The sequence below is a fragment of the Chiloscyllium plagiosum genome, unplaced genomic scaffold (assembly GCF_037043375.1).
Source record: "Chiloscyllium plagiosum isolate Xiang-an unplaced genomic scaffold, Cpla_swu_hap1 HiC_scaffold_33, whole genome shotgun sequence".
NCBI lineage: Eukaryota > Metazoa > Chordata > Chondrichthyes > Orectolobiformes > Hemiscylliidae > Chiloscyllium > Chiloscyllium plagiosum.
The window spans coordinates 63001989-63012094 of record NW_028270171.1 but is presented as its reverse complement, the minus strand read 5'-3'; the positions used below and the strand labels follow the sequence as shown (position 1 = coordinate 63012094).

General features: G+C 50.6%; 1 long non-coding RNA gene across 1 annotated transcript in view; it reads left to right on the top strand.

The window, feature by feature from the left end:
* The first annotated feature begins 515 nt into the window (after positions 1-515).
* LOC148141510 (uncharacterized) overlaps positions 516-10106 on the top strand; it is a 62017-nt gene continuing 52426 nt past the window's right edge. The window contains exon 1 of the long non-coding RNA XR_015752542.1: positions 516-632. This is a non-coding gene — a long non-coding RNA (uncharacterized LOC148141510). The remainder of the gene's footprint in view (positions 633-10106) is intronic.

Genomic DNA, 10106 nt, shown 5'->3' with positions numbered 1-10106 from the left:
TGATGACCGTTTGATGTCTGTACCCGGGGAGTATCGAACTTGTCTAGCGTTTATTTAAGAAAGATTAGGGACAAGGGTAATGCCTCCACAAGCTCAAGATGCTTGGTCCCCCTCGAAAAAATATTTATATCAATTTCAAAAAGAGACTTTATTCACAAAAATAACTTTACGTACAAACATAGTCACTAAAGTTCGGTTCTGTTCAGTCTTTAAAACAAGTCTTTGTCATGACATATATACTTCCCTTGGCTGATAAACTGAAATGTTAGGTCTGAGCTGTTCCTTCTGAATTAACATCACAAAGTTACATTGAGAAGGATCTTTGTGAAGTGCCTGTGCTCTGTATCTGTTCTCCCATGTACCCCGCCCTCCGATTACAATATCTTACAAAGCCTTAAACCTGTTTGTCAACTTTCAGCAGAAGCAGCCTCAGGGCATTGAACACAGACTGAATGACTCAGTGACGCTTGGATCAGATCAAATTCTCAAGCAAACAGATGGTGGGGAAATTCAGCGCAATTCAGCAGGTAGCAACGGTGAAGAGAGAGAGGAACAATTCACATTTCAAGTGACCCTTCCTCAAAACGGTCTGTTCTGAAGGAACTTTCCCGCAGAAATCACTGGATTGAAAGGTGAACTCTCTCTCTGTCTCTTTCTCCCTCTCCCTTCAGAGATGCTGCCGGACATGCTGAGTTTCTTCAGCAATCTCTGTATTGATGTTTCAGGTCTCCAGCGCGTCCGTACAGATTAACTTTAGTGTTGCATTCTCAAGCTTGCTCTATTAAAGGGATTCAATCCCTCTGCTACAAAGTGGGGTCACTTACCACAGCTAACAGGTTCGTGATGCCAACACTGTTGGCTCAATCTCTGTCATGTCTGAAATTACAATGAAGGCCCCAGCTTCTCAACCTCACCCCTCACCTGAGGTGTGTGACCCACCAGGCCTCTCTCTCTGACAAGACAGCAGCTCTCGGGTCCTCCTGGTCCATACTAACTTCCCAACTTTAAAAGGGCACTCCAGTAAGAGAGCTCTTTCCATGGTTCAGGTCAAAATCCTGGAGCTCCCTCCCTAACATCACTGGGGACACCCAAGGACTGCAGCAGGAGAGTACAGCTCATCCACACCTTCCAGACAACTATTAGAGGGTGTGGGAATCACATACAAGCCACATGTGAAAATAAGTTTTATAACAGGGTCACGGTGGATGGTCACTAACTCTGTTTCTTTCCCTGTGTTGAAATCAGCGTAATGTAGAAGCTAAGGGTGGGTTGAAAATGCCAATGATAGCTTTCGTAGGTTGGTGTTTATTAGTGTATGTATCGACAGTATGAATGTTTGAGCACTTATTCAAGGGCATGCAGGTAGCTGCCAGAGGAAGTGATGGGGCTGGTACAATTGTGACATTTAAAAGGCATCAGGATGAGTATGTGAATAGGAAGGGTTTAGAGGGATATCAGCCAAGTGCTAGCTAATGGAATGAAATGAGATGAGAATATCTGGTTGGTATGGACGAGTTGGACAAGAGGGGCTGGTTCCAAGCTGTGCACCTCTGTGACTCAGTGCCTCTGAATAGTCTATTGCAGAGAGTTTCCGACAGGGTTTGGTTTGTGTGTCTCTCTCAGGCTTCCTCAGAATCTGCAGACCCAATGTCTCCAAATTTCCACAAGACTCTATGAAATAGAAAAAAAGAGAGTCAATACTGAGGGAGTGCTGCCCTGTCAGAGGGTCAGTACTGAGGGAGTGCTGCACTGTCAGAGGGTCAGTACTGAGGGAGTGCTGCACTGTCAGAGGGTCAGTACTGAGGGAGTGCTGCACTGTCAGAGTGTCAGTACTGAGGGAGTGCTGCCCTGTCAGAGGGTCAGTACTGAGGGAGTGCTGGACTGTCAGAGGGTCAGTACTGAGGGCGTGCTGCACTGTCAGATGGTCAGTACTGAGGGAGTGCTGCACTGTCAGAGGGTCAGTACTGAAGGAGTGCTGCACTGTCAGAGGATCAACACTGAGGGAGTGCTGCACTGTCGGAGGGTCAATACTGAGGGAGTGCTGCATTGTCAGAGGGTCAGTACGGAGGGAGTGCTGCACTGTCAGAGGATCAACACTGAGGGAGTGCTGCACTGTCGGAGGGTCAGTACTGAGGGAGTGCTGCACTGTCAGATGGTCAGTACTGAGGGAGTGCTGCACTGTCAGAGGGTCAGTACTGAGGGAGTGCTGCACTGTCAGAGGATCAACACTGAGGGAGTGCTGCACTGTCGGAGGGTCAGTACTGAGGGAGTGCTGCACTGTCAGAGGGTCAGTACTGAGGGAGTGCTGCACTGTCAGAGGGTCAACACTGAGGGAGTGCTGCACTGTCGGAGAATCAGTACTGAGGGAGTGCTGCACTGTCAGAGGGTTAGTACTGAGGGAGTGTCACACTGTCAGAGGGTCAGTACTGAGGGAGTGCTGCACTGTCAGAGGGTCAGTGCTGAGGGAATCCTGCACTGTCAGAGGGTCAGTACTGAGGGAGTGCTGCACAGTCAGAGGGTCAGTACTGAGGGAGTGCAGCACTCTCAGAGGGTCAGTACTCACGGATTGCTGCACTGTCAGAGGGTCAGTACTGAGGGCGTGCTGCACTGTCAGAGGGTTAGTACTGAGGGAGTGTCACACTGTCAGAGGGTCAGTACTGAGGGAGTGCTGTACTGTCAGAGGGTCAGTACTGAGGGAGTGCTGCACTGTCAGAGGGTCAGTACTGAGGGAGTGCTGCACTGTCAGAGGGTCAGTACTGAGGGAGTGCTGCATTGTCAGAGGGTCAGTACGGAGGGAGTGCCGCACTGTCAGAGGGTCAGTACTGAGGGAGTGCTGCAGTGTCAGAGGGTCAGAACTGAGGGAGTGCTGCACTGTCAGAGGGTTAGTACTGAGGGAGTGCTGCACTGTCAGAGGGAGTGCCGCACTGTCAGAGGGTCAGAACTGAGGGAGTGCTGCACTGTCAAAGGGTCAGTACTGAGGGAGTGCTGCACTGTCAGAGGGTCAGAACTGAGGGAGTGCTGCACTGTCAGAGGATTAGTACTGAGGGAGTGCTGCACTGTCAGATGGAGTGCTGCACTGTCAGATGGTCAGTACTGAGGGAGTGCTGCACTGTCAGAGGGTCAGTACTGAGGGAGTGCTGCACTGTCAGAGGGTCAGTACTGAGGGAATGCTGCACTGTCAGAGGGTCAGTACTGAGGGAGTGCTGCACTGTCAGAGGGTCAGTGCTGAGGGAATCCTGCACTGTCAGAGGGTCAGCACTGAGGGAGTGCTGCACAGTCAGAGGGTCAGTACTGAGGGAGTGCAGCACTCTCAGAGGGTCAGTACTCACGGATTGCTGCACTGTCAGAGGGTCAGTATTGAGGGTGTGCTGCACTGTCAGAGGGTTAGTACTGAGGGAGTGCTGCACTGTCAGAGGGTTAGTACTGAGGGAGTGTCACACTGTCAGAGGGTCAGTACTGAGGGAGTGCTGTCCTGTCAGAGGGTCAGTACTGAGGGAGTGCTGCACTGTCAGAGGGTCAGTACTGAGGGAGTGCTGCACTGTCAGAGGGTCAGTACTGAGGGAGTGCTGCATTGTCAGAGGGTCAGTACGGAGGGAGTGCTGCACTGTCAGAGGGTCAGTACGGAGGGAGTGCTGCAGTGTCAGAGGGTCAGAACTGAGGGAGTGCTGCACTGTCAGAGGGTTAGTACTGAGGGAGTGCTGCACTGTCAGAGGGAGTGCTGCACTGTCAGAGGGTCAGTACTGAGGGAGTGCTGCACTGTCAGAGGGTCAGAACTGAGGGAGTGCTGCACTGTCAAAGGGTCAGTACTGAGGGAGTGCTGCACTGTCAGAGGGTCAGTACTGAGGGAGTGCTGCACTGTCAGAGGGTCAGTACTGAGGGAGTGCTGCACTGTCAGAGGGTCAGTACTGAGGGAATGCTGCACTGTCAGAGGGTCAGTACTGAGGGAGTGCTGCACTGTCAGAGGGAGTGCTGCACTGTCAGAGGGTCAGTACTGAGGGAGTGCTGCACAGTCAGAGGGTCAGTACTGAGGGAGTGCTGCACTGTCAGAGGGTCAGTACTGAGGGAATGCTGCACTGTCAGAGGGTCAGTACTGAGGGAGTGCTGCACTGTCAGAGGGTCAGTACTGAGGGAGCGCTGCACTGTCAGAGGGTCAGAACTGAGGGAGTGCTGCACTGTCAGAGGGTCAGTACTGACGGAGTGCTGCATTGTCAGAGGGTCAGTACGGAGGGAGTGCTGCACTGTCAGAGGGTCAGTACTGAGGGAGTGCTGCACTGTCAGAGGGTCAGTACTGAGGGAGCGCTGCACTGTCAGAGGGTCAGTACTGAGGGAGTGCTGCACTGTCAGAGGGTCAGTACTGAGGGAGTGCTGCATTGTCAGAGGGTCAGTACGGAGGGAGTGCTGCACTGTCAGAGGGTCAGTACTGAGGGAGTGCTGCAGTGTCAGAGGGTCAGAACTGAGGGAGTGCTGCACTGTCAGAGGGTTAGTACTGAGGGAGTGCTGCACTGTCAGAGGGAGTGCTGCACTGTCAGAGGGTCAGAACTGAGGGATTGCTGCACTGTCAAAGGGTCAGTACTGAGGGAGTGCTGCACTGTCAGAGGGTCAGAACTGAGGGAGTGCTGCACTGTCAGAGGATTAGTACTGAGGGAGTGCTGCACTGTCAGATGGAGTGCTGCACTGTCAGATGGTCAGTACTGAGGGAGTGCTGCACTGTCAGAGGGTCAGTACTGAGGGAGTGCTGCACTGTCAGAGGGTCAGTACTGAGGGAATGCTGCACTGTCAGAGGGTCAGTACTGAGGGAGTGCTGCACTGTCAGAGGGTCAGTGCTGAGGGAATCCTGCACTGTCAGAGGGTCAGCACTGAGGGAGTGCTGCACAGTCAGAGGGTCAGTACTGAGGGAGTGCAGCACTCTCAGAGGGTCAGTACTCACGGATTGCTGCACTGTCAGAGGGTCAGTACTGAGGGAGTGCTGCACTGTCAGAGGGTTAGTACTGAGGGAGTGCTGCACTGTCAGAGGGTTAGTACTGAGGGAGTGTCACACTGTCAGAGGGTCAGTACTGAGGGAGTGCTGTCCTGTCAGAGGGTCAGTACTGAGGGAGTGCTGCACTGTCAGAGGGTCAGTACTGAGGGAGTGCTGCACTGTCAGAGGGTCAGTACTGAGGGAGTGCTGCATTGTCAGAGGGTCAGTACGGAGGGAGTGCTGCACTGTCAGAGGGTCAGTACGGAGGGAGTGCTGCAGTGTCAGAGGGTCAGAACTGAGGGAGTGCTGCACTGTCAGAGGGTTAGTACTGAGGGAGTGCTGCACTGTCAGAGGGAGTGCTGCACTGTCAGAGGGTCAGTACTGAGGGAGTGCTGCACTGTCAGAGGGTCAGAACTGAGGGAGTGCTGCACTGTCAAAGGGTCAGTACTGAGGGAGTGCTGCACTGTCAGAGGGTCAGTACTGAGGGAGTGCTGCACTGTCAGAGGGTCAGTACTGAGGGAGTGCTGCACTGTCAGAGGGTCAGTACTGAGGGAATGCTGCACTGTCAGAGGGTCAGTACTGAGGGAGTGCTGCACTGTCAGAGGGAGTGCTGCACTGTCAGAGGGTCAGTACTGAGGGAGTGCTGCACTGTCAGAGGGTCAGAACTGAGGGAGTGCTGCACTGTCAAAGGGTCAGTACTGAGGGAGTGCTGCACTGTCAGAGGGTCAGTACTGAAGGAGTGCTGCACTGTCGGAGGGTCAGTACTGAGGGAGTGCTGCACTGTCAGAGGGTCAGAACTGAGGGAGTGCTGCATTGTCAGAGGATTAGTACGGAGGGAGTGCTGCACTGTCAGAGGGAGTGCTGCACTGTCAGATGGTCAGTACTGACGGAGTGCTGCACAGTCAGAGGGTCAGTACTGAGGGAGTGCTGCACTGTCAGAGGGTCAGTACTGAGGGAATGCTGCACTGTCAGAGGGTCAGTACTGAGGGAGTGCTGCACTGTCAGAGGGTCTGTACTGAGGGAGCGCTGCACTGTCAGAGGGTCAGAACTGAGGGAGTGCTGCACTGTCAGAGGGTCAGTACTGAGGGAGCGCTGCACTATCAGAGGATCAGTCTGGGGGATACCTGCATTGTAAGAGAGTCAGTATTGAGTGCCACTCTATCAGATGAACTGAATGGCCTAATTTATGCTCCGATGTCTTGTGGTCTGAGAAGAACATGTGGAATTGTTCAGTCCATTTCTGCCTCTGCTTCCTACAGACCCTGCTCAGAAATGATTCCCACGTCCAGGTTCCAGAGACTGTGTTAGAACAGACTGTCTTCATTTGGTTACCACCCTCTTTTCCCAGGGATCAAGTTTTCGTTTCACGTGACTGACCTGCCAGCTCAAAGGGATATTTTCATGCTGCAGGGCTGAGGTTTATTCCTCAGCTTCTGTGTGCTCATCCCAAATGAATCTCACTGCCCCACACTCAGCACAGTCGTGTGTTCCTTATTTCTGAGCTTCCCAATGCTAATCCACATCCAGAATGACATCCCACACTCCTCCAAATCGTATCGCAGGCTATTTGCCTGGGAGCGAGGAGTGCTAAGAGAGGAAATAAAAATCTGACAGTACTTTACAGTGACATGAAGGGTGAATTGATAATGAGAGAAAGAGTAGGTTGTGGAACACAGTGAGAATTTGTGCAAGGACCCAGAGGCTACAGTGAGTGGATGCATTGTGTCAATGCTCATTGTTACAGGGTTGATATGAAATCGTGGAGATGTTCTGTGATACAATTAAATGAATTAGCATATATATATAGAGAGAGAGATGGTTCTGAGTGGTCTGGCCTTCTTACAAACCAATAAATCTTCAAAGACAGTGGAAATGTATCTCAGTTTACTGAATGAGGTGATGGAGGAAGTAGCAGGGACACTTGCAAACATTATCAAATCCCCTCTGGCCACAGGAGAGGTGCCGTCGGACTGACCATGTGGTCCTGTTATTCAAGAAGGAACATGGGATATACCAGGCAGGTACAGGCCAGTCAGGCTAATACCGTGGGTGGGACGTCTGTTGGAAGCAATTTTGGGGAGATAGAATTAATCAGCATTTACAGAGACTGGAGTTCATGATGAACAGTCAGAATGGTTGTGTTAAGGGGAGGGCAGGTCTGACCAATGGGAGTGCACTTTTTAAGGAGGTGACCAGGTGTGTAAATAAGGGCAATGCTTTCCTGTCGCCTGCTTGGAGGTCAGTCAGGCTTTTATCAGGATCCATACTGGAAACTGATAGTGAACATAAAAACTCAAGATCCAAGGAATTTGGTGCAGAATGCTGAGTGTCAGGAAGCAGACAGTGATGGCCCAGTTAGAAATCTCTGTCTGCTCATGTCTCACTGCTGGGGTCTTGCTGATGTAGTTGTTAGAAAAGATTTAGATTTGAATGGTGGAGGGTTAATCATTGGGTTCATGAATGATATGGGTATTGGTGGGGTGATAAATACTGAGGAGGATAGCCTTAGGTTACAGAAGGATGGAGATGGCCTTGCCAGATGGACCGATCAGTGACAACGGTGAGGTGCCTGAAGACTGGAGGGTGATTAATGATGGGCCATTATTGAAGTAAGGCTGCAAGGAACAGCCATTGAACTATGGAGCTGTGAGCCTGATGGCAGTGGTGGGTAAGCTGTTGGAGGGCATTCTGAGAGACAACTTACATGTATTTGGAAAAGCAAGAATTGATTAGGGATGGTCAGCTTGGCTTTGTTTGTGGAAATGATGTGTCCAACTTGATAGAGCTTTTGAAGGGATGACCATGGAGACAGATGAGAAGGTTTCACATGGGAGACTGCTTAGTAAAAGGTTAGATGAGATGGCATCCAGGGAGAGAGGACAACACGGTGCCTCAGTGGTTTGATTCTAACTCCCGGTGACTGTCTGTGTGGAGTTTACATTCTCTCTGTATCTGTGCGGGTTCCCTCCGGGTGATCCAGTTCCCTCCCACCGCCCAAAGCTGCGATGGGAAATGCAGCATTACAGGGATAGAGTAGAGGATGTGAGTCAGGGTGCGATGCTGTTCAGACAGTCAGTGTGGAGCCAATGGACGGAATGGCTTGCTTCGACACTGTAGGAATTCTAAAATTAATCCAGAGTGACAAGTAATGTTCTGGGGACCTGGGCTCCAATCTTGAACAGGGATTGATGTGGGTCCTTACAGTCTGAAGGGGTTTGAACACAATCTGAGGGGGGAGCTGGGCTGATCCCTGAGCCCTGAAGTGTTGAGGATGTGAATGTTTTGTGGAGCTACTGTCTAAGGGGCTTTGGGGGTTAAACACAACAAAGTGATGAATTCTTTGGTAATGAGGGAGCATTTTCTGAGGTATTTTGGAAGCACTTTCTGAGGCATTGAGGGAACAAAATCTGATGTATTGAGGAAGCAATTTATGAGGTATTGATGGAGCACTTTCTGAGGTATTGAGGAAGCAATTTCTGTGGGACTGAGGGAAAACTATCTGAGGTACTGAGGTAGCACTATCTGCAGTATTGAGGGAGCACTATCTGAGGTACTGAGGGAGAACTACCTGAGGTCCTGATGGAGAACTATCTGAGGTACAGAGGGAGCACTTTCTGAGGTATTGAGGGGGCACTTTCAGAGGTATTGAGGAAGCACTATCTGAAGTATTGAGGGAGCACTTTCTGAGGTATTGAGGGGGCACTCTCTGAGGTACTGAGGGAGAACTGTCTGTGGTATTGATGGAACACTTTATGAGGTATTGAGGAAGCACTTTCTGAGGTACTGAGGCAGCACTTTCTGAGGTATTGAGGATGCACTTTCAGGGGTACTGAGGGAGAAATATCTGAGGTATTGAGGGAGCACTTTTTGAGGTACTGCGGGAGCACTTTCAGAGGTATTGAGGCAGAATTATCTGAGGTACTTAGGGAGCACATTCTGAGGTATTTAGGGAGCACTTTCTGAGGTACTGAGGAAGTACTATCTGAGGTTCTGAGCGAGTCCTATCTGAGGTACTGAGGGAGAACTATCTGAGGTACTGAGGGACCACTTTCTGAAGTATTGAGGGAGCAATTTCTGTGGTATTGAGTAAGCACTTTCTGAGGTACTGAGAGAGAACTATCTGCGGTACTGAGGGAGCAAGTTCTGAGGTATTGAGGGAGCACTATCTGAGGTACTGAGGGAGAACTATCTGAGGTATTGATGGAGCACTTTCTGAGGTACTGAGGGAGCACTATCTGAGGTACTGAGGGAGCACTTTCTGAGGTTTTGAGGGAGCACTTTCTGAGGTATAGAGGGAGCACTTTCTGAGGTACTGAGGGAGCACTTTCTGAGGTATTGCGGTAGCAATTTCTGAGGTATTGAGGAAGCACTTTCTGAGGTATTGAGGGAGCACTTTCTGAGGTACTGAGTGAGCACTCTCTGAGGTATTGAGGAAGCACTTTCTGAGGTATTGAGGGAGCACTTTCTTAGGTACTGAGGGAGCACTATCTGAGGTATTGAGGTAGCACTATCTGAAGTACTGAGGGAGAACTATCTGTGGTATTGATGGAGCACATTCTGAGGTATTGAGGAAGCACTTTCTGAGGTACTGAGGGAGCACTTTTTGAGGCATGGAGGGAGCACTATCTGAGGTACTGAGGGAACAAGTTCTGAGGTATTGAGGAAGCACTCTCTGAGGTACTGAGGGAGAAGTATCTGAGGTATTGAGGGAGCAGTATCTGAGGTACTGAGGGAAAACTATCTGAGGTACTGAGGGAGCAGTTTCTGAGGTATTGAGGGAGCACTTTCTGACGTACTGAGGAAGCACTAGGTGAGGTTCTGAGTGAGCACTACCTGAGGTACTGAGGGAGCACTTTCTGAGGTACTGCGGGAGCACTATCTGAGGTATTGAGGGAGAAATATCTGAGATATTGTGGGGGCACTCTCTGAGGTATTGAGGGAGCACTTTCAGAGGTATTGAGGGAGAACTATCTGAGGTATTAAGGAAGCACTATCTGAGGTATTGAGGGAGAAATATCTGAGGTATTGAGCAAGCACTTTCAGAGATTTTGAGGGAGAACTATCTGAGGTATTGAGGAGCACTATCTGAGGTATTGAGGGAGAAATATCTGAGGTATTGAGCAAGCACTTTGAGAGGTTTTGAGGGGGA